The sequence below is a fragment of the Lynx rufus genome, unplaced genomic scaffold (genome assembly GCF_022079265.1).
Source record: "Lynx rufus isolate CCGP_SWC_20201006 ecotype Redwood Valley unplaced genomic scaffold, mLynRuf1.p SCAF_11, whole genome shotgun sequence".
NCBI lineage: Eukaryota > Metazoa > Chordata > Mammalia > Carnivora > Felidae > Lynx > Lynx rufus.
This window is the reverse complement of record NW_025814825.1, coordinates 6,201,949-6,226,203: the sequence shown is the minus strand read 5'-3', so window position 1 is coordinate 6,226,203 and position 24,255 is coordinate 6,201,949. Positions and strand designations below refer to the sequence as shown.

At 35.0% G+C, this 24,255-nt stretch overlaps 1 protein-coding gene across 5 annotated transcripts in view; it reads left to right on the top strand.

The window, feature by feature from the left end:
- Positions 1-11,031: 11,031 nt before the first annotated feature.
- JMJD1C (jumonji domain containing 1C) overlaps positions 11,032-24,255 on the top strand; it is a 90,484-nt gene continuing 77,260 nt past the window's right edge. For 4 of the 5 annotated variants that reach the window (XM_047072837.1, XM_047072836.1, XM_047072835.1 and 1 more), the window contains exons 1-2: positions 11,032-11,573; positions 15,440-15,553. The gene's annotated coding sequence lies outside the window, so the exon portion shown is untranslated. Of the gene's footprint in view, positions 11,574-15,439; positions 15,554-24,255 lie in introns of those variants that run through there. The other variant, XM_047072838.1, reaches the window with a different exon arrangement.

Below are 24,255 nucleotides of genomic sequence, written 5' to 3'. Positions count from 1 at the left end.
TCTCTTCCATTTTAGTTTTTAAAATTTTTTTAAATAGTATTTTTTTAAAGTTTTTTAACATTTATTTATTTTTGAGAGACAGAGTGAGACACAGCACGAGTGGGAGAAGGGCAGAGCGAAGGGGGCATACAGAATCCAAAGCAGGCTCCAGGCTTTGAGCTGTCAGCACAGAGCTCAGCATGGGGCTTGAACTCACGGACCCGTGAGATCATGACCTGAGCCGAAGTCAGACGCTCAACCAACTGAGCCACCCAGGTGCCCCTAGTTTTTCAAATTTACATAGCAGTATTTTGATATATTATGACTGTCTAAATGTTGGCATAAGTTATCAATAGTTAAAGAAACATGATTGAAACTTTGGTAATTTTTGTGTTAACCATATTTTGAATCTAAATGGTACTGAGTATACATGATCATCACCACCTAAAATGCATTACTTTAAAAAAAATTTTTTTAATGTTAATTAATGTTTGAGAGACAGCAGGAGCAGGGGAGGGACACAGAGAAAAGGAGACACAGAATCTGAAGGAGGCTCCACGTTCTGAACTGTCAGCACAGAGCCCAACATGGGGCTTGAACTCATCAATGGCAAGATCATGACCTGAGGTGAAGTCTGACACTTAACCTACTGAGCCACCCAGGTGCCTCCTAAAATGCATTAATTTTTTAAATAAGTAAAATAATTACAATATCATACTTAATGGAAATTGTGAATCCCCCTTATTAGTTGAAAAATCCAGCTTCCAGATTGTTGCTGACATCATCAGATGATGTTTTTGACAAACAAGGAGGTAATGGGGAAATAATTGTAGAGCCTTGTTGACTTGTGCTGCACAAGAAACAGATGTTTGCCAGATGGAAATGAACAAAACTAGTAAAGAGATAGATATTCTATTCAAGTTTCCAAGAGTACAAACAGTGAAATGATTAAGAAAAATCGGAAAATACATTTTAAATTCATTTTTGAACAAAAAATGGCCAGGTAATCAGACATATGCAAACATAAGTGCATATGTACTACTTTCTGAAGATGGTATGTATGACAGGACTGAAGACTATAAGTCATATTTTATTTTAATTTAACTTTTAATTTCTTCTGTGATTTTGTGATTATTAACCATTTTAACATATACTTTGCATTAATGGTTGGGTTGATTTAATTTTGTAATATTTTAATTCCCACAAAATTATATTTGCTTTTTTATCATAAGAGATAAAGGGTCTGTGGATTACAGAAATTCCATGTCACAGAAGTCTCCCATGGAGTTTTATATCTGCCCAGTGGTACAAACCTTGGTTATTAGTTTATTCTGAAATAGCAGAAGTTACTATTTACTTTTAATTCTGCCACCTTTTCTGAATACATGAACATTCAGCAGTATTTGTTTTATGCTTTTATATATGCAAAAGTAGCAGTGTTTATGAAAAGTTTGACTTAATCTTACCTTCACTTTGCTCATAAACATGAAGTGGCTTAAATAACATAGTATTAGAATTTTAGAATTGGAGAGAATCTTTAGTGTTTTATAAATCACTCCTTGCCAAAGCCATAAAGCGGATCCTTCAGTGATAGACTTGTCAAGTGTTTGTCCCAGATTTTTCTTAACTGCTTCTAGTTTTTAGAAGCTTACTACTTCGTAAGTAAGTCTGTTTTGGTATGGTAATATTTAATTATTGGAAATTTTTTTATTCTTTGTGCTGAGCTAGCATTGGCTTTCAAAATTTTACTTATAAGGTCCTTCCTTTCCAGATTGCCTAGCCTTTTATTTTATTTTATTTTATTTTATTTTATTTTATTTTATTTTATTTTATTTTATTTTATTTTTAGTTTTCAGTTATTTATTTATTTACAGAGAGACAGACAATTCAGGTGGGGGAGGGGGAAGAGAGAGGGAGAGAGAGAATCCCAAGCAGGCTCTGAGATGCTGGTGGAAAGCTAGACTTGGGGCTCAAACCCATGAAACCATGAGATCATAACCTGAGCTGAAACCAAGAGTCAGACACTTAACCGACTGAGCCACCCAGGTGCTCCTAGCCCTTTAAATAATTGTAAATAATTATTATTTGTCCTTCTCCTTTTCTCCAAGCAAGACATTCTCCATTCCTTTCAATGATCCTAATAATCCATGATTTTTTTTATTTATTTAAAAAAATTTTTTTTAATATTTGTTTATTTTTGAGAGAGAGGCAGGGACAGAGTGTGAGCAGGGGAGGGGCAGAGAGAGAGAGGGAGACACAGAATCAAAGCAGGCTCCAGGCTCTGACCTGTCAGCACACAGCCCGACTTAGGTCATGGACCGCGAGATCATGACCTAAGCTGAACTAAGACACTTAACCATTACGACTGACCCACCCAGGCACCCCCTAAGAATCCATGATTTTTAAATGTCTTTGACACATCTTAGTTTGTAATTGTTTCTCTTATATTGTGATGCCCAAACTGAACAAGATATTCAGAGATAGTATGACCAATGCAAGATCTAAGGGATTATTGTGTCTCTTTTTGAATCATTCTGTCATTTGTTAATTTGCTAATAAAGATAGTCAGCATGTGATAGTGTGCAACACAAAAGATGAAAGTTAGACAGAGTACAGGTACAGGTTAAACATTCAGGTTAGAAACAGTACTATTATTTAGTATTTCTTTAACCAGTTTCAAATGCATCAAAAACTGTCATCCAGCCCATATTTCATTGACTTTACCTTGATGAAAGTAGCCTTTGTTTTTATTAGAAGACAAATTATTCTCAGTGAGTATATTTGGCTCTTAGTAATCACTGTGTATTAGTTTTTTTCATGATTCTAATTTTCCATCTTGGAGTTTTGCTGGAGTTGCTAGTATGTAGTTTGTTCCTGAATTGCCCCCTCTTTTATAAATATCAATAGATGCCTAGGTCCATACTATCTTGATAATGCCTTGATTTATTTTCAGAGACTCCCAGTAACAGCTCTGAGTTTATATCCATCAAGTCAGTATGCTAACATGTAATTTATTTGAACCCATCTAAACTTGGATTGTTAGTTAATGAAAGCACGATGATGTTTCTATTCTTTGTAATAATAGAAGAGTGAAAAAAAGGACTTAATATCCAACACTAAGAAAATGCATAATAAAATTAAATGTTCATTTACTTGATTAAGTTTTTATTAGGTAGCTATTTAAAATAATGTCAATGTAGTAAAATGAAAAGAATCTCAAGATACAATTTATAAGCTGCTCCTTTTAAATTGTATCTTGGGGGTGCCTGGGTGGCTCAGTCGGTTAAGCATCCGACTTTGGCTCAGTTCATGATCTCACAGGTCATGGGTTCAAGCCCCATGTCAGGCTGTGCTGACAGCTCAGAGCCTGGAGCCTGCTTTGGATTCTGTGTCTCCCTCTCTCTCTGCCCCTCCCTCCCTTGCCCTCTCTCTCTGTCTCAAAAATACATTTAAATTTTTTTTTAATTATATCTTAAAACTTGGTAACAAATATACTTGTGAAAAAAGGGCTGAAAGTGCAATTACTTTTGAACTGGCTGAGAAGAATTGTTAAAACCAGGGGATCCTTTTTACCCATTTATTTTGTTTTCCAAATTATCTCTAATGTAATTATGTGATTTACTAATTCAGTTTCTTTTTTTTTTAATGTTTTTTTTTTTTTATGTATTTTTGAGACAGAGAGAGACAGAGCATGAGCAGGGAAGGGGCAGAGAGAGAGAGACACAGAGTCGGAAGCAGGCTCCAGGCTCTGAGCCATCAGCACAGAGCCCGATGCGGGGCTTGAACTCACAGACTGTGAGATCATGACCTGAGCCGAAGTCGGACACTCAACCGACTGAGCCACCCAGGTGCCCCACCAAATCAGTTTCTTAAAAAGAATCCTCTACTATCCTTTATGGCTTAGTTTATTTTTAGTCTCCAGTTTATACTTGCCATATTGAAAATCATTTTCTTGACAGAAAGTAGAGTAACAAAATAGGAATTAAACTTTCCTTTTATTTTTAACCATTAATGGTTTATGATCTTCCCAAGTGTTCTTTTTATTTATTTAAACCTCTTCATGTTGAGTTGCTTTTTTTTCTTAATCCTGCTTATTTCTCCTTTCTGAAAGGCGGCATATGTGTTATTAAGGCATATTAGAAATATGTAAATTCTTTTTTTTAAATTTTTTTTTCAACGTTTATTTATTTTTGGGACAGAGAGAGACAGAGCATGAACGGGGGAGGGGCAGAGAGAGAGGGAGACACAGAATCAGAAACAGGCTCCAGGCTCTGAGCCATCAGCCCAGAGCCCGACGCGGGGCTCGAACTCACGGACCGCAAGATCATGACCTGGCTGAAGTCCGACGCTTAATCGACTGCGCCACCCAGGCGCCCCAAATATGTAAATCCTTAATGCTCTACCCTTTTTTCCTTGGGTGGTATATGATTTTGTAGTTTGTTATAGACTGGTTTCATTTTCCTCCATTTTATGTTCAAAGTTTAAAGTTTTATTCAGCAGATAGCAAAACACCTTCCTCTGTGCTGCTTCATGCCAACAAGCATGAAAACAGTACAGTTTTTACACCATCTTAGAAAGTAAAAATCATTCAGCTATGAATTAGGAAATCCACGTTCTAGTCCCAGGGCTTCTATAAACAAGGTTGGTTGGCTTTTTGTGAGAGAAAGAGTGCATGTGTATGTGCATGCAAGTGGGGGAGAGGGGCAGAGAGAGAGGTGAAAGAGAATCCCAAGCAGGCTCCATGCTGTCAGTGCAAAGCCCAGAGCCTGATGCAGGGCTTGATGTTAGGAGCCGTGAGGTCATGGCCTGAGCCAAAACCAGAGTACAACACTTAACTGACTGAGCCACCCAGGTACTTCAGACACTTGAATGTCCATTTCTTCATCTGTAAAAATTAGATTATTACTCTCAGGGCACCTGGGTGGCTCAGTTGGTTAAGCATCCAACTCTTGATTTCGGCTCAGGTCATGATCTTACAGTTTTTGGGTTTAAGCCCCTCGTCAGGCTCTGCACTGGTAGCAGAGAGCCTGCTTGGAATTCTCTTTCTCCTCTCTGCCCCTCCCCCTATCACATGCACATGCTCACTCCCTCTCTCTCTCAAATTAAACTTTCAAAAATTAGACTGTTATTCTCTCAAGTTCCATTTCCCTTTTTAAAAGCCCCCCCCAATTATTCAGTTTTCTAATTCACTTTTTCTCCGCCTATGACGTGAAAATCCATCTTTATCTTACACAAAATTCTCCTACTTAACTGATGTTATTTAGGGATTTTCTAAACTATCCACTGATACTGTTTATTCATGCTCCAGTTTCACACTGTTGTATTAATTGGAGCATTCAAATATGGTATGTTATTAGGGATAGTTCCCTGTCATTGATTTTTTTTTCTCTTCTCTCTTTTTACAACTTTTCTGATTATATTTACTTTTCCAGAAAATTGATTTTTTAGTTCCAAATCTTATTGGTACTTTTATTGAGTTCATATTAAAGTTATAGAAGAATGTATAGAAAAATTACATTTTCGTTACAGAGTTTTAAAGGAAAATATCAGGTATACAGAATAGTATATGAGCAAAGGAAACAAACTAAATTATCAAACAGGATCATTTTATTAATTAATTTTGAGGTATCGACATCTCAGTTAAGTAGTGATAGTACTTACACTGGTTTGGAAAGAAGTATGAATAACTTAGGAATGGTTAAGCATTTAGTTCTACTCATATTTGGCTTTATGTGGTGACAGGATATAAGTATGACAGTGTCCTAACAACAGTATGAAATACAAGTCTAAAAATACAGTCTGGAATTACTTATTTGTAGAACGAAAAATTATTATCATAATGGCACATACCTGCAAAGTTACAGAGACAGAAGAGGAAATGGAACCTCATAATACTGGGAGGAAAGAAGTCTGTCTAATCAGGGAGATTCTGAAAGAGAAAACCTAGAAATGACAAACTCAAAACTACTGTAGAGTGGATGGCTTATTAGTATTCAGAAAGCTTAGAAGGATAAAAACAAAACAAAGGAAACTGAATTCAGCCATATGCATATTGAAAAGTATATAGACTATTTGTGTAGACTTTTTATGTTTTAGTATCCTCAACAGTGAGTTTTCTTTGTTCAACTATATGTGATTAAAATTTACCAAGGTTTAAAGAATGGACACATTTTTAAAACATTTTTTTAAATATTTTTATTTATTTTTGAAGGAGAGAGAGAGCCTGAGTGGGGGAGGAGCAGAGAGAGAGGGAGACATAGAATTTGAAGCAGGCTCCAGGCTCTGAGCTGTCAGCACAGAGCCCGACGCGGGGCTCGAACTCCCGAACTATGAGATCATGATCTGAGCCGAAGTCGGGCGCTCAACCCACTGAGCCACCCAGGTGCCCCAAGAATGGACACATTTTGTTGCACTCCCCTCCTCTCATGACTGGGTCCATTATGAAAGATATGCTGAAGAAAGGAGGGAAAGTTGCACTAATTCTCCAATTATTAAGTTCTTAACAAGGCTGTAATATTTTATTTCTATGATAATTATCTGTTTCCTACCAGAAGTGTGGAATATGGGGCGTCTGGGTGGCTCAGTTGATTAAGCATTGGACTTAGGCTCATGTCATGATCTCACAGTTCCTGGGTTTGAGCCCTGCGCCAGGCTCTGTGCTGACCAGCTTGGAGCCTGGAGCCTGCCTCAGATTCTGTCTCTCTGCCCCTCCCCTGCACGTGCTTGGTGTCTGTCTCTCTTTCTCTCTTTCTCTCTCTCTCTCTCTCAAAAATAAACATTAAAAAATTTTTTTTGAAAAAGTGTGAAATGTGCGCTAGGGTAGGAATTTGTTTGTCTTTTCCTCACCATTGTTTCCTTGGGGTCAAGCATAGTGCTTGGCAAGCAAAAGATACCCCATACCTGTTGGTTGAATGACTGCGCTGCATGATTGAAGGAGAGAAAAGAGTTTAAAAAATCAGCAAGAATAGGCCAGTATCATCTGGAAATCGTTGTAGAACTCACAGTCTGTTGAAAGGAGGAAACAGTGCTACATAATCTTTGCAGTCCCAGGAAGTTCTGCATGGATTCATTTTGGTAAAGAAGTTAATCCTTTGAACATTACCACAATGCAGTAGTTATGTGTTTGATTATATATTTTCATATATTACAGGACAATAGGGCATATTGAAAGATATTTTCCTGAATCTAGTCAGCCTTCATGTAAGGCCATATCATGTTGAAATTCTCTGAACTACTATTATTCATCTTTCTTACCTTTATGTGTACAAAAATATTTACAATGCTAGGCTATTGAACTTAGAGGCTCTTGGTTTTTTTGAAAATCTATACTTAGAGAAATCCACTTGTTTCCTTAGACTTCTACATCTATAAAGATGAGGGATTTATTTCTTTCATGACCCAAGATAAATGGAACCAAAATGCTCATTTATTTTAACTCTTAATTGCACATGTAATTAAGGTTCTTACATTATTGGAAAGAACAGATTTTCTTTAGCTAGCCATACCATGTTGCTTTCCTTTTAGCTTCTGTTTACTTTCTCACCTCTGTTGATTTATTCAGCTTGTAACCTAGAAACCAGCTAAAAAGGAAGGAAGTCAGACATGTGTATTTCTGGGCAGTAACTGGAGTAGTTTCCTCTTCCTCTAGCCTGGTTTAGCTGCCAGAGAAAACTTTTTGCCCCCCACCTTCACCCAATCAAAAAAAAAAAAAACAAAAAAAAAGGCAGGTGGGGAGGGGGAGAAATGAAAGAAAAGAAAAATTAGCAATAACTATTCAGCTTACTACCTTAATCCATTAAGATATAACCCATAAGAACAACCAATCTAAAGGCCCAAAATGCTGCTCTCCTCAAAATGGTGCTTTTTGCTGTCTGAAAGGTGGCATCTACCATCCCTAAGGAGTTCTAAGAACAAGAGAAAAATTAAGGAGATTTGATGTAAAAGCTGAGCAATTTATTATATGCTTGCTACCAAGTATGTTCTCTATATTGTTATTTCACTGTTTTTATTTGTGTTAGAAATACTAATACTCTGTTACCAGAGTACCAGACCAAACTCACATTCATATGTTTTTAAAAATATTTAAAAACATTTTTTAAACTGTATGTCAAGCCCAATTTATTAAATAGATATTAAAAAGATATTTATGGCTTTCAACTAGTTGCATCTTTGTGCCCCACTCATTTGCATTGAAAGTTGACTTATAGTATTTCTTTATCCTAATGGAGAAGTATTTAATTCAGCCATGATATAGTATGAAATAAAAATGAATGGTTTTTCTTTACTAATGTTACTTATTTTTATTTTTATAAAATTATTGCATTTGGGGCACCAGGGTGGCTCAGTTGGTTAAGCTTACGACTTCAGCTCAGGTCGTGGATCTCACTGCTTGTGAGTTCAAGTCCCACGTCAGGCTCTGGGCTGACAGCTCAGAGCCTGGAGCTTGCTTTGCATTCTGTGTCTCCCTCTCTTTCTGTCCCTCCGTTGCTTGCACTCTTGACACTCTCTCTCTGTCTCTCAAAAATAAATAAACATTTAAAAAAATATTGCATTTTATGTCACTAGGAATATATAAATATCGTGGCAGGTGGATTGTTAGCTAACTGTAGTTCTGTGTGCTGTTTGATTCTGTAGGGGGACGGATAGTAGTTGAGGAGTAAAGACAGCTGTTTCTAAGTATACGTTATATATAGTCAAACCTGAATTTACGTGAGCTTGTAAGATGAATCCTATGAAGTATTAAACTCATTCTCTAATGAACAAGAAATTGTAGAAATGTAGTGTGAAATGTATTTAAAATGTGATGTTTTATGATATAATAGCCTGAATTAAATATTTGATGTTTCTGTGTTATTGGAGGGTCAGAATAAAACTGTCATATTTATCCAGTTGTTGTGGGCTTTTTTGTAAATGACATTGTGAATTCTTTTCATGTATGTTTTATATTCATGTGTGAAGTGATTATGAATGAATTATTGGAATGGTGTGTATGATGTAATATGCAGTTGATTTATTAAAAAAAAAACTGTTCTAGGGGCACTTGCATGGCTCAGTAGGTTAAGCATCTGACTTCAGCTCAGGTCATGATCTCACTGAGCCCTGCGTTGGGCTCTGTGCTGACAGCTCAGAGCCTGGAGCCTGCTTTGGATTCTGTGTCTCACTCTCTCTGCCCCTCCCCAACTTGCACTCTGTCTCTTAAAAATAAATAAATGTAAAAAACAAAACAAAACAAAACTTTGTTCTAAAGTTGTATTTTAGTACTATTAGTCTCTTAAAGTTGTATCTTACTAATATTTTTAGAATAATCATTATCCATCTCTTTTATCCTTAAAACAACAAAAAAAGGTTGAGAGTTTTGTAGGTACATATACCATATACTAAATTGAAAATATCTTTTCAGTAGTGAACCTGATGTTTTCTGTGAAATGAAACTGGTACATCTGGAATAGGTGTAGAGAGTCAGGGCATTGGCTGGTGGTGGGAAGTTTTTCTTTCTCTCTCTCTCTCTCTCTCTCTCTCTCTCTTTTTTTTTTTAATCTATTTTGAGAGAGAGAGAGTGCATGCCAACTCTCATCGGCTAGGAGCGGCAGAGAAAGAGGGGAAGAGAATTCCAAGTAGGTTTTGCACTGTCAGCATAGAGCCTGACTTGAGGCTCGAACCCAGGACCTGAGCCCAGATCAAGAGTTGGATGCTCAATCCAACTGACTGAGCCACCTAGGCGCCCTGGGAAGTTTTTCTCTTAATATGATTTGATGAACTGGTTGGATATACTGTATGAAAAAATGTCAATTTTTAGGTTTATTAAAATTGAGGGTGCCTGGCTGATTCACTCATTGTAGCATGTGGCTCTTGGTTGTTAAGTTCAAGCCCCATGTTGAGTGTGAAGATTACTTAAAAATAAAAATTTTTTAACTTCTTTTTTAAATGTTTATTTTTGAGAGAGAGAGAGAGAGCAGGGGAAGGGCAGAGAGGCAGGGGGGCAGTGGGGACGGAGGTTCAGAAGCAGGCTCTGTGCTGATAGCAGAGAGCCCTATGCGGGGTTTAAACTCACTAACTGAGATCCTGACCTAAGCCAAAGTTGGACGCTTAACCGACTGAGCCATACAGATGCCCCCAAAATAAAATCTTTAAATAAAATTGGGAGATATCTGTCTTTGATATCTACAAGATATCAAATTTATAATAAAAGAACATTCACATCATTTAAAAATAAGTGTCTTCTTATACTTACAGATATTTAACATTCTTTTTTCAAATTCAGTGTGTATATTATACCTACAGCACACTTCTAAATCTAGGCTTACCTCATTTCTGGTGCTGAGTAGCCATGTGTATCTAGTGGCCACCATATTGGACAATATAATTCGAGATTAGAAAGAAGTTAAGAGCATATGTTAGGTAACACATCAGAAAAATATATTTTATGCTTTCAACTTACAGATTTTTATAACTGTGAATTGTCTAGATTAAATTGTTTTTCTAAAGAAAAAAAAAGTTACAGGAGTATCTTTTTAAATCTGCTAAAATAAATATTACCAGTTTTTCTTTCAAGTGTTGTTGTCATTTGATTTCATTTAGACTGTTAATCCAAAAATGTTTATAACTTTTTCCTGAGAATTTTTTATGGCAGTATATATTTAAGGACAAGTGATTAAACTAAAAATAGGTACTCTAAAACAAAGTATTTTCAGTGGTTTAATGTTATACTTCATTTTTGCCAACTTGAGAGATGTTTACATATTATTTGTTTTCTGCACTTTCTCACCTTGGTAAATCTGGAAAGCAAAAACTTTGTATTTGCATTTGCTTTACTGAAAGAGACAGTAAACTTGAGGTCTCCGTCTCACCACTAGTCTGTCTTTGTCTGTTGTTAAAATTATGAGCCAGTCTCTATGGCCGCAGCCAAATGAGTAATCACCAGTAATGTGACTCGTGCTGGAAGTGACTCCATCAGCACCTGTGACGGGGGATTAGTTACAGTTTACAGAGCACCGCCCCTTCCCTTCTCTCAGTGTGCCCTAAGCCAAGTAGTCTTTCTCATTTGGGTGTCTGCACTGTTGGAAGCTACTGCAGTGTGTTTCCACGCAGACAGAGTACAGTGGGAAAGGCTTTCTCTAGCTGATGGATGGCTGTTCTCTCTATTTGGAGTATCTCACTGGTTATGTAAGCGACCTCGGGAGAAATTATCCTGACCCAGATCGGAGGATGCAGTAGTGCTTCAGCTGCAGGATTTCTTAGTCGTTAACACCACAGTGCTGATGACAAAGAGCGAGTTGTAATCCTCATCGCTGCCAGGGCTGAGCCAGAGCAGACAGAAAATCGTCATTTGCTCGTCGGAGACTTGTTAGGTTACAGCTCTGCTTCGTTCTGTGGTCTTGGCTTTTCTTCCTATACAATGACGACGCTGCAAGTGAGCTCAGAAATGCTTGGTTTGAGAGCCATTTGCCTGTGATTTTTGAAGACTAAAGAAGTATTTAGGCTAGATAAAAAATCCTGCTCAAGAGTGAAATGGAAATGTCAGCTACTTCTTGACCTTTAAAGCGGTGTCGTGGATTTCTGAGATTTAAAGATACTTAAAAATTTTAAAGAACAAAGTACGGTTTGTATTTTTCTGCTTCCTTTTTTCTTTTGTCTTAATTTACATTTGGTTTTACTTCTCAGCCTTAGGAATTAAGGTCACTGCCTTTTATTGATCGAGCCTTAGTGTTCTTAGTTTTAAGAAATTTTAACTATCTCGTTTGTTTAGAAGGAATTATTGTGTGTGTAGTAATTTCATAACACTGTAAAAAGATTAAAAACTAGAGTTTGTTTAAAGTATTAGAGCAGAAATATTTCAGATTAGCATTTTTAGAATATAGTGTTTTAAGGGAAGTGAGGGTGTTTGTTTTGTGAGGGTTTTTTGTGTGGTGTATTCCAGTCCCCACCCCCAACTTGTTTTCTAACAGTATCGTGTTTTTCAATAGACCTGCTTGGGTGGGAATTTGGACTTTGTTCTTTCAAGTCACTCCAGTCTTTGTGTGTGTGTGTGTGTGTGTGTGTGTGTGTGTGTGTGTGTAGACTAAACCTTGACTTCTAAAATGTTGCTTAGTTTTCTGCTTCCTTATTTTCCCTTAGTAAAGCTTATATCAGATTTTTGTAGTTAATGAGCATGATTTTTTTTTAACTTGGAAAAGGAATTGTTAAATGTTAACTGGAGGTTGTTAGAAACTCAGACTGCAGACATAAACTCCATGAATTTCTAGTTAAACGTTAAATGTGAGCTTTAACGTGGTTTGTTTGAGCAGCTGAGTTATGTTTGAGAGCTGTAGCTGATTTATTTTAAAAATGTTTTTTTGAGGAGGGCTCATCTGTTCTCCTCTTCCTCATGTGAATGGAATGTGGTGCAGCATGGAGCCCCAAACAGGATACAGTTGTTCTAAGCATTCTTCCTATAGCGTGGTGTAGGCCCTACTAGAAATGCAGGCTCTCAACTAAGTATTTATTTTAGCTTTAGACTATTTTTAAAGTATCGTTAACACAGACAAAGGGACCTTAAAGGAACTCTTAATCCATTAATAAAATTGCAAAAGTTTTTTTTTTTAATTATGATTATTCGATTTTAAATTAGTAATTTTTATTTAAATTTTGAAAGGCTTTTTTCAGCATTTGAATAATAGTCTTTTTGTGATTAGGGCCATATTCTGTGACTTTCATCAGATGGTAGCTCATTGCTTCCCCTTAGGCTGTGGAAGTTCCTCATAGAATGATATATCTTTAGAGTCTTGAATTAGTTATGTATGAGTTCTAGTTTCTTTACATTCCAGTACACCTAGACCCATGAAATATTTACTACAGAATCATCTTAAAAGCTGTAGGATCCATTCACTTTATTTAAATATTTTTTTATTTTTTAAACTAACATGTCTTTGAAATGTGTTTGACTTGGATACAAATACTAATAATGGTTACATCGTTGATTTCCACTTCAAAAAAAATCAGTGTTTTTTAACTACTTAATTACATATGTCGTTTGTCTTTAATTTTTCCATAAAGTAGTAAAAATCACACATTTTCAGGGTTGTTTATTTAGTACATATTGGAACATTTCTTTCAAAGTACTGTAAAAGTGTTTATCAGCACTTGCTTGGAACATATTTGTAGTTTAAATATAATTTGTACATTTTAAAATTTGCAAGTTGTGGCCCTATTTAATACTATTTTAAGAAGCATGTATACTCTTGACCTCCATTTGTACGTGATTATTATCAGAAATAGACCTTTATAAACTAATTTTTTTTAACATTTCTGGTAGCTAAATTCTCCCAATGGCTTTCAATTAGTTACCTTAAGAGAATTTTATTTTAGCCTAGAAACTAAACTTAGTAATTTAAATCATGATTAGTTGGCCTGTTAAAATTTACCCTTAGCACTCTGACCTACCTTAAATAGCTGAGTTCTGTGAGATTTTCTTCACAAGAATGTTTTTCATATTATAAAATGACTAGGTCTCATAGGAAATGCAAACCACCTGTATTATTTGCGTAAGAAAGAGGCACTCAGACAGGAGTTTACTTCTTTTTCAAATCCTACTTAATTGAATTGTACCTTTAGCCACTTAGATAATAGCTTTTGTGGACCTTTTTGTTAACCTTCCCGAGTTGACCTGACATGGTACTGTTTGAAAAGAAATAGAGCATTTGAATAAAGTTCAAGGATTAAATCAAGTCTTGAAAAGGTGCCAATGTTTTCTAGTTTACTAAAAACTAAACCAAGATATAATATGAAAAATATTACATATTTCATGTCAATCACATAGTGGTAGGCATTTTAAAGTCTAAATAAGATAAATGCTCTTGGATTGCTTACAAAACTTTAGTCACTTGTTAGGTAAAATAATAGGATTTTATGAAATAATCTTAGGAATTTAGTCTTGGTAAATGGAAACTTGCTAGATGGCAACAGTAGCAGGAGATAGCTAAATAATGGGAGAATGTCTGTTTTGAAATGTAATTTCTCACCCAGATAAGAATACTCCTGATACATATGTAGTACTTAAAAGGTTAGCCTTAGGACTGACTGGGGAGGAAAGAACTTATTGCTGTGGTTCGATTTTCTAATTATAAATACTGAAAATAAGTGGGAATGTAAGAGGATCTTTTTCATGTTATTTTAATTTTGGAAGGAAGATATTTCTAAGTTCATGGTATCGTGTAGAAATTAAGTTTTCTTTAAAATGCTTATTTTTTCCCCCATGTGTTTAACAGTTACAGACTCCTCAATGAATCAAATCGAAAGCTTTAAAAGGAATTTCTTAAATACAGAAATTAACTCCTTAAGAGCCACTCTGAACTAAAGATCTTGAAAACTTTTTCCCCAGAGTGCATATTAGTTGTGATTAGCAGGATGTTAGATTTCTTTAAGACCTAATAAGAGAAGGGGAAACACAATGGCTTTGAATCTCCTGGGCATTTTTACTGTCTGTGCCAAAAGCTTTGGTTTGCATCCAAACCAAAGTTGGCTTGTAACAAGAAAGATTTCTCCATGTTCTATAGGTAATTTATAAACTAAGTTGGTTAATTCCATTTTCCAAACTTTGATTCTTTTATAATAGTAAAGCCATTATATGTTAAGTTTTTAGAAAAGTACCAAGGATATGACACTTGGGTTTTTATTCAAGCTGCTTCTGCTTCGAAAGTGTGACAGTAATTAAAAAAATGCATACATAGTGCGTTTGTTTCCTTCCTTCCTCTTCCGCCTCCCTCACTCCCACCCTACCCCAAGATATAGGTAAAAACTCCTTTATGTAAAAGATGAGCCAGTGTTCTTTAAAATAATCAAATCACCATGGATCCTCTATTTTTGGTTTGTTTGTGCCTTCGTTTGATTTTTAAAGTAGTAGAGTCTGGACTGAGAGGTGGATTTTGTGTAATACTTCTTACCTCCCTCTTTTCCTGCTTCCCTTCCCCCACGCTGCTCTCACTGAAGCAGCTGGATTTTTATTTGTGCTTGGGGCAGGGGCAGGGGCGGGGGTGGGTAGTACACGGGGTGGAGTTAAAAGACCAGATGCATCCTGATCATTTAAAATCCTTGATGTGAATGAGCTAGAAAAAAAATAACTATAAACTATACCTGCTCTGTTTTTATAAAGATTAATACTTAATACTTTTTTAAAAGAGAGTTGGAGTAGAATGCTCTCCTACCAAGTTTATTATTTCAGAAGCAATTTCTTTTTTTATCTTAGAAATTTTTATACACCATGTATATTTGATTTTTAAAATAAACAACCTCTACATCTACTTCATTCCTTTCAAATACAAAATATTGTATAGATAAAAGCATTTAGATTATAATATAAAAACTAATGTTAATTGGTATCCTAAAACCATTATAATAATATTTATACATTGTATTCATATATACCCTTCGTATTTGAATATAAAACCGAGAAAATAACCATTATAATTTTTTTTTCTTTTACCAGACTTTCAAACCCCTGGTTGAAAAAAGTATACCCAGTTCAATCACTGCGGTAGAATTCCTTGTAGATAAACAACTGGATTTTTTAACTGAAGATAGTGCCTTTCAACCCTACCAGGTAAGAAATTTTAGGTTGCTTTTAAAAGTTAGCTAATCTTTAAACTTCACTGGTAATGTAGATATTCTTTTAAATAGTCAGTTCGAACTAACATGTAGTGTGCAATAAACCCAGTGCTTTCAATAAATTTTAATTATAGGATAAATGGTTAATTTATCCAGTCAACAGATTTATATACCGAGAACTTACTATGAGCCAGGCAGCATTCTGTCGCTGGGAATACACAAGTGAGCAAAATTAAGTCCCTACCATTATAAATAATGTTCATTGTTAGAAAATAACTGGTTAGATATTAGTATAAATTACCTTTTCTCCAAGCTCTAAAGATTAAGAATTGGGTTAATTAATGTAATTAAATGAGATTAATGTTTATGCATATAGTAATAGTAGTTCTTTTTCTTTTTAAGTGAGAAGTTTCCATTAGACTGTCATTAATTGTTCATTTTCTAAATTTTAGTTCCCAGTTACAGTCTGAATACAAATACATTTAATTGGAAAAATATTTTCTAGTAGACCTTAAGATAGAAATCATGTGAAGAAACTCCTATCAAAAATAGATTAAGTGAGTTTTAAAATTTCTAGTGAAGTTGTCGGTTAGTTTCTTAAGGTATAAGTAAAAATGAACAGAAGTTTGTTTTCTTTATATATTTGGATTTCAGATTGAATTAAATCTCTTTCATGCATTTTTTACTTAAGTGATTAAAATAATATAATTGCATTGAAAGAAAGGATGAGTGAACTAGCTTGACGTTTTTTTTTTTAATGGAGCTGAAAGTCAGTACTCCTATTTCATTTCAGAATAGTTACTGTTTTCCGAAAATAAAATATAGAGGCATCGTTTCCATGGAAAGAACAAGAGCTGAGTTAATGAGCAGTGATTTGTTGTGTGTGGAGTTATAATACTTAGGGAATTAGAGTAGTTATGTGCATCTTCTGTTAGATCTACCAGAATGGGATGATAGTTCCTGAGTTAGATGTTATTTTGAAGTCTACAAAGATATTCTTTGTCCTTTCACATTATTTTTCTTATTTCATTAAATGACCTAGTTTTTGTACTGTTAGCTTTTTTGTTCTTTGTTTACAGTATTTATAGCTAAAAATTCATAGCAAGTTCCGGTATAATATTGGAGGTGTTGAGCTTTTCCCTTGGGTTTTATTTTGTTTTGTTTATAATTGTGAATGCCATTTAGCTTAACTCTAGGCCTTATTATAATTTCATTTCTAACAGTCTTTTAGTGGGAATTAGACTGGATGAGTCTAGTAAAATCAAAGGAACCTTCCAGCCCTTAATGTTTTAATTTTATGGTTGCTGATTAGCAGCACTTTGGAAGTTTCAGCTTGGATTTGATTTAGAGAAGTGAAATCATTATGTAGAAATTACTTTTAAAAATAAACTCTTTTGCCAGGTGGCCTAAAACTCCACAACATGTTTATTAAAATTATAATCATTGAAAGAATGTGCTAACATTTTATAGGGGTTTTGGGGTGACTTTTTGTTTTTTACATGTTAAGCTTTTAGATTCTGATTAATTACATAATTTTATTTAAAAAACAAAGCACAAGAGCTAAAGTCTTATTTGATTTGGTGAACTGTATGATTGTCTTTGTTAGTAAGCTGTTTATATTGCTCTGCTGGTATAGGCCAGTTGATCTGTAACTTAGAAGAATACTGTGTCTTCTAAAGGTGAAGTTATTTCTCTTGACCTTTTAACCATTTGTCTTTCACAAATCTGAGTTCTCAGTTTTAAAAAATCAGAAGGAATTATACTAACAGCACTTGATTCAGGGATCCAGCATACCTTAATTTTAGAATTTCTTAGGAGTTTTAAAAGTAATAGATGATCTATAATAGAGCTATTTTATGTGTATTTTAATAGATTTAGTGTCTTATTAAATCTGGTTAAAAAATATGTAAGGATATTTTCTCTAATATGTAAATGATAGACACCTATTGTAACATTTTGAATGAAAATGTACTCCACATACCTAAGATGGCTCAGTCTAGTTTTTCAAATTTATTTATTTAGATGAGTTTGTGAAATATAGCTAGCTACATTCACAATAAAGGAAACAATTTTAGAGTTCATGTAATTAGAGTGGCTTTATCCCAGAATGCTTTTCTCTAACCACTTGTCCAAACAGTACATTTTAAATTCCTTGGCATCTTAAACATGGCAGCTGTTACTGGCATAGATTTTGTAAATAGTGTCTTGACATATCTTAACTTTAGGGTAACCTTATATAAGTCAAAGGGAGTTTGGGGGAAAATTGAACACGTTTTTTAAATGTTCTCCTTATTTTTTTCTCATTTCTTTAAATTGCATGAGGCAATTTCTTCTGAATCTAGATGTTAATTACCCTTTATAGACTTCTTAAGTGTGATGGAGGAAAACCTTCCTTAGAAATGGCCTTTGTGTATGGAGTGATGAGTACACATAACTTTTGTTCTAAAAATTCTCACAAATGTTTTCATAGTGGGAATTCCCACCTACCATCTTTCTCCTTGCATTCTCAGCATTTTATTCTGTAGTAGTATGCTCCCTTTAATTTCCTTTATATAGTTGTACAGCCCTATTTTTTGATATATCAGGAAAGTAACATTGTTTAAGGTGTAGTGGTTAGGAAATCAAGATGAATATAGATCATTTCACTTTTAGGTCACTGGTTTGAATCCTACACTTAACCTCTGATTTCAGTGCATTGAGTATCACATGCCACGTATTAAAGTTGATCTGGTCACTTTTTTAGGTGGCATGTAGTTGGGGAATTGGGGTACAATCACTGTTGTAGTTTTCACTCTTTTGGAAAGAAACTTGAATGAGGAGAAAAACGAAACCAATATCTTCTAAATAATATGATCTATGCATATTAATTAGGTCACTGTAGCAGCATGGTATTGTTAATTCTGTTTTTTTTCCTTCCTTATGCACACAAATGAGTTTCTGCTTCCTCCTTTCAGATTTCCTGATCATGCCTGGCTGCAGTTAACTTTCTTTGAAGTAGAGGGGGAAGGGAAAAGAGAGGAAGTAGGAGGGAACTCTGCACATTCTACTCTGTCTTTCAACTGGCTGGGAAGAAGGAGGAAAAAAATCATATTATTGATTCTGAAAGATGCTTTTCATAGTTTGGGGTTTTGTTTTTGTTTCGTTAATTGCTATTATTTTTGTGTGGTATGGTTGCTTTTCTTTGGAGGGTGATTACAGAAAATTTTAAAAAACATTAAAATTTGAAGTTTTTTATCAAGTTCATTGAAAAAAGTTTGATAATGAAATATGAACATTGAACTCTTAGCATGATTTTGAAATCATCTTGTTCAGAATTTTGGCTTCTGGCCATGCACACACCTGCAGTTTTCAGGTTGGTTGCTTCATAGAGGATATAGAAGAGATTATTTCTTACCTGAAAATTGTACATGACTCATCTCAACAAATCTGGGTTGGTCTGGCTTGTTAGTCCAGTATTTTCTAGGGATCTCGATTCTCTTTGTTTTTAAATGTAATAAAGGGGATAATACCAAGGGCACTGCTTTAAAACTATTAGAGATTTGAAGCAGAATGTGCTTGTTCAACTTTATACCCTATGTTTGTCTTCTTGTGTATTAAAATTCATTGTAGTAATGAGGTATTTTTCCTACTATAAGGTAGATTCATCACAGACCTGAAGGAAAGATCCTTTTTGAAGTTCTGGGTCATAATAAAGTGATAAAAGTTTAGGGATAGGACTATTAATGCTGCAGTTTCTGTCATCATAGAATGTGCACATTGAATTGCTTTACTAAATATTAGATATAGTACTACTGTGCTGTGAATTGCTGGTTGAAGAAAAAGGGAACAGGTGGAGCAAACCTCAGTATTTTCTTAGTACCTGGACTGAAAATTGCTTAAAGACTTGAACAGAGAAGAGTCTTAAAATACTTAGTTAATGAATGTGTCTGGACTGTGTCACATCTGTGTATCTGTCATTTCTGTATTGCTCAGTGAAAAGGTTGTTATCCCTGCTTGAGTCCATTTTGACCCATAAGTTTTACATCATTGATGATACAAATTTATTGGCTCTGGTTTCAGAATATCCCTAAGGTAGCTGTTGCCCAACACATCTGGTTTACTAAAAATAGCTCAAATGATTGCCTAGGATAAATTACCAGTAGTTTGAGAGTGGAATGTAGCAGAGACCTGTATTTTTTCCTTATAAACTTTTGTTATTGTCCTATGGACTTTGGAACTGCTTTACAACCAAGATGAGATATTAGTGAGGTAAAATTTAGTCCTCAGTCAGCTAAGGTGAACAATTAACTGCTGGTTTAGTTGTTACTAGCTAGGTGTTATATTTTGTTGAATTAAACACTTGACATAAATGAGCTACTGACAAAATTTTGAAAATCTTGTTGGTAGTAGTTCATTTCATGAGCAGATTTATTCCCCAGGGTACTGTGGTGGTACTAATAGTTTACAGAAGGAAGTAAACAGAACTTCATGTTAGTATTACTTTGGTGGGTAGAGAAAAAAAATATTTTTTAAACTTTTCTTTACCCTCACTTCAATTTATAGTGTAGGTCTATCATTTTAAGACTAACATCCCTATAGAGGAAATGGGATTTTTGCCGGGTACAGGATTTATTAGCATAGTTATATAAATGTTTCTTTCCCAGAATTCCTCTCCGATTTGTTCTCTTCCTGGTATCAAATTACTGCTTCCCATTAATTTAATTAACTAAAAAAAAAAAAAAAAATGGACTTCCAGATACTGCCCAACAAACTGTTGTTGTCGTTGTTACTGTTTTAAAGAAAGAAATTAGGTTTTTTCATAACTGAACTTTCTATTAAGAGATATGTTTTATAGAAATTTACAAGAAACACTGGAAGCATGCCTTTTAGAATATGGGAGTGGAACACACACATACGCACCCGGCCCCCAAGAATGAGAGCATCTACAGTGTAGTTGAGAGAGGGAGAAACCAGCCCAGAACAGAGAGAGAGGCTTAAACTCTTTATTTTGTGTTCCACTGACTATTGACTCACTTGATACTTCCCCAGAAAGGAGTCTTTAAATGGAAATTTTATGCTTAGACTCTACTTCCCTTTGACTTACCCTTAAAATTTTTTGATGTCTGATCTTGGAAACATCCCAGCTGACTTCATTCATTTAACAGTTATTTAAATTCTGTGGTTTCCCTGTGCACAGCATCCTGCTAGGTGCTTAATGGTTTAAAAAATTGATATACTAAGTCCTAGTACTTTTTTTCAAGGTGTTTATAATTCACAGCAAGAACTTATATTAAAAATAGACTCGATTTAAGGAACCAAAAATACATAGTAAAGACTAGGAAAACGAAGAAAAGAGAAATCAGTAGAGCTTGAAATGGTTAAAGTTTCATGAAGGAAGTAGAATTTGAGTGGGATTCATTTGAAGGGAGATGGAAGTGAAAAATAAGGACAGTAAGGCCAGACATTTGGCAGGATGGATAGCATGATCCATCAGTAAGGAAAGGAGGTAGATGCAGGAGACTGTAGAGGATCAGTCCAGCTGGAGAAGAGCATTTGACTTTGAATAGTAGACCTCACACTACATTAATAAGTATTGTGGGGTCAGATAAAAGAGGAAAAGGGTTGTTAAGTACAGTTATTAGTGAATTTTATCTTGTAGGCCAAATGAATCATTGGAAGCTTTGAAGCAAGAGAGTAACAAAATTTTCTACATTAACAGTGGCATCTGGTTATTATACACATCAGAAGCAGCTAATTGATTGGGTCTTCATTTAGAGTCTTTTGTCCTAGACAGTTAGTATAGCATAATGGTTAAGAAAGAGTTTTGAAGTCAGTTCATGCAGACATGGTTTCAAATCCTAGCTTTGCCATTTTCTAGCTATGTGACATTGGGAAAGTCTAAAGCATTCTAAATAAATGGTTTCTTCATGTATAAGATAAAGCTGTTCTCTACCTCAGAGTTGTTAGAAAGATTAAATGAAATGACATATTTAGGAGCTATTACTACATACAAATTGCTCAGGAGAAGGTACCTATTTAGACATGTTCTTTATTTCTCTTTATAGATGGTATCTAGATATTTGAAACTCCTTTCTCTTCCTATGATACATAACCATTGGATATTTGTCTTCCACCATCTGCACCTCCTTTAACAATCTGTCTTATTTGTTGTCTCTGGATCTCTTACCGTTTCTTTCTACATCTGATTATAGATAAACTTGTTAGCTGTCTGTACAAGCCATGGTCAGCTTGTAACAACATATCTTTGTAGTAGTGTTTCTTCTCTATGCCCCCCCACACCTTTTAGATAAGATTCTATGGTGACTTCTTAAAGTATTATTTTAAGAAAATGGTTTTAGAAAAGATACAGAACCCTCGTGTGATACTACCCTCCAAAAAACTCTTACCTTTTTTTTTTTTTCCAGAGGGAAAGTCTTAAGCTCCATTTGCTGCTGATAGTTATTTTTATCTCAAAAAGCATAAGTGTTATTCAGGAAGTTACAGAATTGTTTTTCTTTATTTGGCTCTGGTGAGAAGGCATGTGGACACAGTACTATGTTTTGGAAGCCCTCTAAGCATTGAATAAGTTGTTGGACTATATGACCTTTGAAGTTCCTTCTCAACACTAACAGTTCTGTGAACTTGCTCAAGGTGAAAAAACAACCATTTCTGACCAACATTAACCTAAACAAGTTTATCGCTGACTAATTATTTTAGTTTCAGGGGTAGGAGACATTCGACTTAACTCCAGGTTTATCTCAAAAGAGAAAACTAATGAGTCAGACAGTGCCAGATGCAAATCAAAATTATACAGGATTAGAATAACAGAATTGTGTGTATTAATGGTACTTATTGAGAGAACTTTTAGCCTATATTTTTCTATATCTGTTTCTGATTTCTATTTCGACAGAAAGAAGTTGAGCACATTCTCAATTAGTCCCTGAGTTTTTTTATGCATCTCCCTTTTCACTCCCTTTGCATTCATATTAACATTTCATAGAAATTTAGAGGTGCTTTGTTGCCATAAAGTCAGTGAAAACGAGAACTGTGAGATTGTGGAATATATATTCTGCCAAGAGTGTAAAAAAAAAAAAAAAATACAGGATCATAGCCCTAGCTGTGAACTGACTGTTGGTGGATTTTTGGCGTGGTAGGATCAGCATCTGTGGGCAGGCATTGGCCTGGGGGTGGTCTAGAAGACGAGGCCAAAGCAGGAAGCTGCTATTGTGTAGTACTTGGCTTTATTCCATTTCTAGGCAAAAGTGACAGCTTGCAATAGTGGAGCCAAGCTGAAGCCTAGAAAGTAGGATGGACTACAAGAAAAGGGGAACCAGTAGCTAAAACAGTCCACTGAACTTCCTCATTTAAGTAGGCTTTTTTAAAATTTAAAGTTGGTACATAATGTTTTAATATTCAGTAGTTTTTCACTACATTCTGTTTAAAAGTACTTTTATGTCCCACCTACCTGATTTTTATATCACCATAATTTCAAAAGTAGTTATAAAATATGCTTCCTAAAGTCCCACAAATCAGGTATGTTGATTTATCTAAATGCATTTCTGCTGCCATTAAAAAGGGAGTTCTTCATTTGTGAAAATTGGTTGCAAAACTTGGTGTGTTGAAAATGTATCCATGGAGTCCAGGAACATGTTATTTTGACTGAAATTTGGCGCAAGTATGAGCTGTTCTGCAATATTCAGATTAAAAACATTTATAAGTCACAGTCTGCAATAGTTCTCTCTTGGTCCCAAATCTGCTATGATCATATGCTGAAAAATCTGCCAGTCTCTTTGTAATTTTTTTGTGACTGCTGTTATGAATTTAAAGTATGTAAAATTATGCTTCTAGACACCAGATTCAAAGGATCCTAAGCCGTCACTAGTTACCATTGAGAAAGATTTTCTAGTTTCTTTCTGCCAGTCAAAATAGGTTGATATTATTTATTCCTTTTACCCAGTTGCAAATTCTTACTAAGGCATAGCCATATTATTTTAAAATCTCAAAATTTTATTTTAGTGTGTTAATATTTTACATTTGTAAAGTTCAAAAATTTGCAAAATGTTTCCATGTGCATTATTTTTGTAAGTCCTTATGTTATCTTTATGAGGAAAACATTGTATTATCTTAATTGTGTGTAATGTTTTCAGGATACATATATTAATTTATTTAATTCATAACAAGTCTATGAGAAGCCTAACTTACAAATGCATAGGTGGCAAAGTAGAATCCCACTTAAACTAGCTCAAATAAAAAGGGGGTGGGGGTGTTAAAAAGATACAACAGGCAGTGTCATGGATATCAGTAGCAGGAAAGTACAGCTGAACCTTATTTGGAATGGAATTAGGAACTAGAAAGTCAGGAACTCAAGTCACATATTCCTTCTTCCCCTCTTCCTCAGTGTCCTTTCTGCAGACAGGTTTCTTCTGCTTACTCATAGGTTTTGCTTCTCATAATAGTAGTTTCCATGTGACTTGTGTGTGTCATTGTCAATTTGCCCACCTGCCCCCCACCCCCAAGACCTTTTAGAACTAATATTTGTGTTTCTTTGTAAAAGTAGAGATAGAATGTAGGAGAATGAAAGTCTGAAAGGGGAAGGTGGAAGGATTATGAGGAAGGGAGAGAATATATGATAGCAATTTTTATAGGCAAAGAAAGTGAGGTTTAAGGAAGTTGTGACTTGGCATCTCGGTTCACACAGTAGCTAGCATCATTGTTTGT